Source organism: Coffea arabica, chromosome 2c (genome assembly GCF_036785885.1).
Source record: "Coffea arabica cultivar ET-39 chromosome 2c, Coffea Arabica ET-39 HiFi, whole genome shotgun sequence".
Taxonomy (NCBI): Eukaryota; Viridiplantae; Streptophyta; class Magnoliopsida; order Gentianales; family Rubiaceae; genus Coffea; species Coffea arabica.
This window is the reverse complement of record NC_092312.1, coordinates 50,147,414-50,155,113: the sequence shown is the minus strand read 5'-3', so window position 1 is coordinate 50,155,113 and position 7,700 is coordinate 50,147,414. Positions and strand designations below refer to the sequence as shown.

Sequence of the window (7,700 nt, the reverse complement as noted above, 5' to 3'; positions counted from 1 at the left end):
TAAAACGAGTTTTCTAGGCGAGCGTGTACTTTATCGCGCTCGACCTTAATGAAACGTGAAATTTTCAATGATTTAATGATGGAAACATTAGTTGCGCATGATGTAAGCCTTTTGGCTGAATTGGGCCCCGCCCTTCGTTACCGATTGACTCGAGCCAGAAGCGGACTCGGTCGGGCGATATGGTGACCCTGGGTGAATTTGGTATACTCGAGTATTACCTTGTAGTCCGGCTACGTCCGGATGGGTGGAGTCCGGTCAACGTCCGGATGGGTGGAGTCCGGTCAATGTCCGGAAAGGGATGAATGAACGAACCAAAGCACGAGGGTTTTATTTCTCAAAAAGGAAATTTCAAATAATTGGAGGAATAAGGGGAAATGTCAGGGGAACGAACGAAAGAACGAATAGCTCCATGTGAGCCCGTATCCTTTTAATGAATGTTACTATTGCTTTCCATTGTAAATGTTTCTTGAATTATTGATACTCCATGTTTAATGTGTTGAATTGATTGTTTGATTAGCTGTTCGGAACCTCACTGAGCTTTTAGCTCACCCCTTTAGTTTTGTTTTCCTTAACAGGGGACGGCGAGCAGGATGAGAGCATAGACTAGCCTAGTCTAGGTCTTTTGTTTCTTTTGTAATGGTTCTCGCCCTAGTGCTTGGCACAGGCTGGTTGTATGGTGAAGTGAGAACCTTTGTACATTTGATGGCTGTACTTCCTTTTGAGATAGCAATGTATATAAGTTCCGCTTTAAGTTTGGATTGCTGCCCTATTTATTCTTGTGATTTATTCTGGATTTGATTAAGGAACGACTGAGTCCCGGCGAGAGCCGGGCAGGCGACTCGCCAAACCCTTTGGTTCGTCTTAGGGGGAGGTGGTGTGACGACCCCACTTCTCCCAAGGGCGAACCCAAGGGTATCGGCAGGCCGCCTGCCTAGCTCGCGCCAGGACTCAAAACTTAAAGTTCGAAAGAGCACTAAATACAATATATACAATCCCAAAAGAGTTATAATTACATTCTCCAAAAGTATCGAGTCTAACCACCAAAACGAAAACAAACATCCTAACTGTTCAACTATTACAAGCCAAACTAACTATACTAGTATACGAGCCAAAAGACCCCGCGTCGGCCCCTGCTAAGGAAAACAAAAGGAATGGGGTAAGCTATATGCTTAGTAAGTAAACAGGGGCGAAAGCATAAATTTCACGTAACAGTTACACAATAAGAGTAAAGCAAAAGCAGAAAAGTAACATCACATAATAAGGATACAGGTGGCTCCAAAGCCAACTCATGTGCCATGCGTGATCTCCTGCCGACACTCCGTCGACCGCAAATAATAGTCCGTAGAACTTCACTTGTACACCCACCGACACCTTATCACCCTCACTGGCCAGTCACCTCACAAACTTGCCCGGGCGAACGAAATCACAAACTTGAGCTTGAGTCACAAGCTCGGGTCACAAACTTGGTCACCTTCTCGGTGAACCGGATTCACAAAATTGGTTCATAAAATGAACCTACAAACTTGGTGACCTCAGACTAAGTTGGACTGCCTTCGACCAAGCCCTAACCGGCTCGAATAGTCCAACCAGGTCAAGAGTTCGCCCCAAACTCACAAACTTCACAAAATTATTCAAAATCACAAACTTTGCAAACTTCACAAACTTTATTCGAAAGTCGCCCCGAGCCACAAGCTCAAGGGTTTTGGTTCCAAAAGGTTCATATACATATGCCAAGTACAATTATACATTCAAATTAGGGTTTAGGTCGAGTGCGATAAAGTACACCCTCGCCTAAGTGCCCTTTTCACATATCTCAAACACATAGCAAAGAAAACACACCAAACCGGCCTGAATACTTACACAAAGTACAAAAGTAGTACAAACGTGAAAATCACTTCGTGCGTGTTCGCTAGTAGGGCCCACCAGCTCCGCCTAGCTCACCACGATCTGAAATAGAAGATTGCATCACATGATGTCATAAATGGCCACTAACGTGCCCAAAACAAATAAAACAGCAACATCGGCACACGCAAGTACGGAAAGGGCACACGCACGCGTGCGGAAACGGCAAACGGCAGATTTGATACTCATTTCTAGTTCACCCATAAGTTGAGCTACGAATATCGGATTAAGGCGGATGAGATGGCAAATCGAAGCTTAAAGGATGAACAACAACTGTTATGAAGACATCCAGAACTGAAACTGGAGGCTTCAGTCCCAAATGAACCAAACACAATCACTTACGAAATCTGGCCAATGCACAAATGGTCAGTTTTGAATACGAACTGTTTTCTATGCTACACATGGTCAAAAGAGCTGAAAATTGGCAGTTATATAGTTCATTCCAAATGGAACAACTTTCATGAAGGTCGGCAATCCAAATTCGGAACGGAAATTGGTCATCAGGACCAAAACAGATTTCTGGTCATTTTCACGGGCAGGCCTTGTTTGCTCGGCTATATCTCAGGTTTTATAAATCCGATTCATGAAATTCCAAGGGTGTTCGAAAGCTTTGATATAGGGCTATAAGTTTGGTGTTTTGGTCAGAAGCCCAAACTGTGACGACCCCACCTCCCCCTAAGGCGTACCAGAGGGTTTGGCGGACCGCCTGCCCAGCTCTCGCCAGGACTCACTCACTAAAATCATGTGCACACACCCCAAGCACCATTAATAATATCTGCAATCCCAGCTTATAATTTACATTGATAGAAACCAAAGTACAAAGTCTTGATATACTTAAACTAGTTCAAAATATATACAATCCAAGTACAAATGTTCCATTCGAGGAATAGCGCGAGTACAAAACCAAAATTCAAAACACAGTCTAAAGTAACTAGACTACGCTAGCCTTTACATCTCTTATGCCTCGCTCGTACCCCCTGTAAGGAGAACAAATAACGTGGTATGAGCTAAAAGCCCAGTGAGGTTCCAAATAGCAAATTGACCATTATTTATAAATACAAGTTTTCGATTTAGCAAGGTAACGTGCATGAAGAGTTCATAAAAGTGAGCAATAACACTTCAAGTAGCAATCTCAAAATGAGCGAGTATAAAAATTTTCATAAGAAACAATCATCCAATAAACAATAATCATTTCCAGCATAAGGATACGGATAGCTCTCAGGAGCCAACTTCCATTCATCATCAGGAGCTTGATCACGTAGTAGTTGACACTCCGTCAACTTTCAAGTAAAGAAACCGATCCAGTAGAACACCACTTAAACGACTCTCCGTCCACCGTTCAACCCCCAGCTGGGCCCAAAATCCTCAAGAACACGGGTGGTAATACTCGAGTATACCGATTAGTCGAGGAGATATCACTCCACTCGACAATACAAGAGACCCAGGGTTCGTTACCCAATCGACCAAGCCCTTGCCGGCTCGACTAGAGTAACTCGCCACAGGGTTTCTGGAATTCCAGGAAGTGCGCGCATCATAAACAAGTATATCAAGTCAATTGCAACAATAAACAAGTATATCACGTAAGGGCAAGTGCGATAAAGTACACTCTTGCCCTAACAATTCACGCATGTGGCATGTAATCATATTGGCACGTATCAAGTACAAGTATCAAGTTCAATTCAGTATTTGAAAGCACTCACCAAAAGATATAGTGCCTTTACTGGTCACTTTCAGGTTATATTCCGAGTTCGGAGTCCAAATCTGCGATAAAACTCAGTTTGAGAACTTTGAAACATGACTACAGTTCGAAACTTAGACGTTTCGTTCAATAAAATCAAGAATTTGAAATTCACTCGGATAGTAGTCGTGAAACACTTGCTCACTTTTTTAAACGGTAAAACTTTGTAACATTTATACTTGAAAATGCCACGCGAGTCGAAAGTACAAGAGAAACATATTCCAAATAGTCATTATTTCATTTCTCAAGGGTACAAGCTCGGCCAAGTCCTTCCTTATATACCTCGGAACAAGAATACTCAAGTACCCTAGATGGTTCAAGCAGTAATCACTCTTAACCCTTACTCAAGTTGCAAGTAGTTCTCTAGTTTTCGAGCGTAAATTTGGGCAGCATGCCCTTTGTGTTTACCTAATTTTCCAGCCTTTTAGGCTTCATTGTTTTTCTCAAACACAACCCAACATTATACATCTCAGCCATTCATGTCAAGAGCCGTTCCATAGGCTCACAATATCATAATAATAAGATTCACAACAGTAGCAAGTACAGAAGTTCAATGTGGCACAAAACAGATTTGACGTACAAATGCGGAAATAACATATCCGAGGCTACGCTTATCGGATTGAGGCGTAACCTATGCCGTTTCGAAGCTAAGACACAGAGATACAATGTTCATGAAGGTCACTTAGTCCAGTTTCTAATGTAAATTGGTCAAATTCTCCAATTACCAAACCAGAAATCAATTCACCGGCTGTTTAAATGCAGAACACTGTAATGGACATAACTCAGTTTACACAAGTCCGAATCAGGTGTTCTTAGAGGCATTTTAAAGCTACTTCAGAGCACTACAACTTTCATGTTTTGGTCCAGAGCTAAATCAGAATGGATCCTGGTCAAAAATCGTGATAAACTGGACTGAACTGAAGAAACGGACTACTGGGAAATTCTTAAAGCAGTAGGGGTATTTTGGACTTTTCACGTTCTGCGTTGCTCCGATTGATCTGAAATTTTGTAGGCACCTATAAAATACCATTCTCTACAACTTTCCTTCTTTGACCAAAGGCCAATTCGGCCTCTAACATACAGATACAATTTCGGACAGAATGCTTGGGAAATTTTCCAGAAATCTGGAATTTTTAGCTCTAAGTGTAGTTTCCTCAAATTTCTGGTTCCAATCACCACTAAACAACCTTATATAACTTTAATTGCAACATTCATGCATCATACATCAACTTGAGCAGAAAATCAGGAACCCTAGTTCATCAAATAAATTGGGGAAAACTACTAAAACATGCTCATCATCCATAATCTCACCATAAAATCAAGTTACTAGGCTTAATATAACAAGATTAGAAGTAAAACTTGGAGAGATAAACTCTCTTACCTTGAATAAAAGTCACCAAGAGTAGCACAAGCTCTCCCCTTCAAGAATCACACCACAACTCACTAGCTAGTCACTCAAGAACAAGTTTAATCGGTTTATTTTGTTTGATTTCTCCCTAAGTTGTTGGATTGAAGATGAAATGAAGGAGTTTTTTTTTCTTCTTGTTGTTCCTCCCCTCTCTCTCTCTCGGTTCTTATGCAGAAATATGGAGGAAGATGAGGCTTGGTTTGTCTTATATGGAAGTAAGAGGTTAAGGGTAATTGTGTCCACAATTTTTGGCCAACACTTGGCCTATTCTTGTCCACAAAATTTTTCTCTTTCTTTCCTTGTATTTGAGCCACAATTTCGGTCAAGCTATAATCATGAGGGGGAAGATATTTTGTTCAAGTTCAATAAATTTGTTTGGTAAGCAAAAATGGTGGTCAAGCGGTGCGTTCAATCGGTAATGCGCTGGACCCGCCGGTTCGCGCCTTTTTTCTTAAAAACACCCGTACTAGAGTTTTTACTTTCCATTCACTAACCTTACCTCATTGCTACTACTCACATATTATTTCTCACTTAAAAGTCACTTTTAAATCATCAAATTGATCCTTGGCCAGTACCGAAAATTCATCCGGCGGAAAAATCACAAAACCCTAATTTTGCTCAAATCTTGAAACCGAAGTGTAAAACCTTATTTTCTAGGTTTATTTACTCTTATAGTTGAACAATTGGATAGTAGAGCTTTAATAAATAATAATTTTCAAATAAAAGGAAATTTTTAAGAAAACGTGAGGAATTTTCCAATTCCAGTAATTAAAATTAGGGTTTCAATTAAAATATGAGAGATTTAGGAAAACCGGTTAGTCACAAGTAAACTAGGGTTTTTGGCTACCATATTAGGGTTTCTAGTCTTTTTTTAAAACAAAATTAGGTTTTAAATCAAACCCAAAGAAATACACTTTAATATTTTCTTCACAAACAACCTCCTAATATTCGGGATGTTACAACCTCCCCTCCTTAAAAGAATTTCGTCCTCGAAATTCATACATGCACTTCGAATAACGTAGGGTATTTCCCTTATATATTCATTTCCGGCTCCCAGGTCTCACTATAGCCAAAACTTAGGGAAACAATAGAAATCACGAATCGTACCTTCTACTATCTCTGTTGGTTCAGGTACTGCCTGTTGGTTCAAGGCATACGCTCTAGCTGGCACTCTTGGCTTAGTCCCTCCTACACTTGCTTGTTCAGGGTTTAGGCGTGATCTACGGGGACAGGTTGCAAGCTGGTGTTCGGTGCTACCACACCATAAACATTTTCCCGCCTTTCGCCAACAATCACTCTCCACGTGATTGGCCTTCCCACAGTACCCGCAAGGTACTTGAGGGGTTGAGGTCTGACCTCCTTGTGAGGCACCTCTTGCTTGACCCCAGCCACGCGAAGCTCCTCTTGGAGTACTTTCCTTAGACGTCCTTGAAATTTTCTCACTACCATCTTCTCGACCTATCTTAGAAGGTGGCATATCTAAATCACGTTGTCCTTGCCTTTGACTTCCACCAGGCGCACCTCTCCTTTTTGCATGGAAAGCTCTCACTTGTGCCCTAGCAGTCTCTATCCTCAAGGCTTTCTCCAGAACCTCTGTGAATGTATTAATTTGGACCGCCGCTAAGGCTTCTTGTAATTCCACATTTAACCCTTGTATAAACCTTCGTACTTTCCTTGGTTCCGTGGCAATCAATTCGGGAGCGAATTTAGACAATTTGGTAAACTGGGTCTCATACTCAGTTACACTCATCAGCCCCTGACGGAGTTTAATGAATTCGTCCTCTCTCTTCTCCTGGACGATGGGTGGAAGGTATTTTTTGTTGAAGTCCCGTACAAAGTTTAGCCAAGTCCAGGCAGTTCCCTCTCTCTCCCACTTGGCCCTCACTACATTCCACCAAGCCCTAGCTGGCCCCTCAAACTGAAATACAGCAAATTGGACTTGTCTCTCCTCAGTATAGTTTAGGGCAGCAAAGATATTTATCATGGCCTCCAGCCATTTCTCAGCCTCATACGGGTCTGGCCCTCCTAAAAACTTGGGTGGGGAGAACTTCTGGAATCTCTCCAAGGCTCTATCTTGCCCCGAATCAGGGTCTCTAGGTTGATTTACAGAACCTTGACCCTGTTGCTCCACCAACCGAGTCAAAATATTAGTCATCTGTTGGATGGCAGTGGCCACCTGATCTCCCCCGGCAGTCTGGGGTTCAGGTTGCTGCTCAACCGCTGCCTCCCTCTCCTCTCTCGGTTCTGGCACCGGTTCCTGTGCTTGTTCACCTTCACGGCCTCGCCTAGAACCGCGTTCTCGGTTAGTTTTCTTGGTTCGACTTCTTTTATCCTCCATGTTTCGCAGCTAACCCACTTTAACAATATAACCAACTAATTAATGATAGAATATAACTACTAAATAACTATAGAAATATAAACAACATAAAACAGAATTTTGCAAGTCATAAACCCCTCTAAATCATAAAACAAGGCAATACAACACATTCGATCAAAACAAGTCACATAACTTATAGAGCATTAACCCTAGGTATCGCTCAGGCACTACACTTAATCAAGGCTCTAAACACGTGAATCAGAAGGATCCCAAATCCCATGAATATCTTCAATATTTTTCAAGTCCAGACTATTCGTATTCCCTGTGCCTTTGCT

The 7,700-nt window shown here is 41.8% G+C and overlaps 1 long non-coding RNA gene across 1 annotated transcript; it reads right to left on the bottom strand.

Moving 5' to 3' along the window:
- Nucleotides 1–2,708: 2,708 nt before the first annotated feature.
- On the bottom strand, nt 2,709–5,196 carry LOC113714435 (uncharacterized). The gene is made up of 3 exons (XR_003453710.2): nt 5,022–5,196; nt 3,603–3,663; nt 2,709–2,879 (listed from the first exon to the last, which is right to left on the bottom strand). It is a non-coding gene; the product is annotated as an uncharacterized lncRNA (long non-coding RNA).
- Between the last annotated feature and the right edge of the window lie 2,504 nt (nt 5,197–7,700).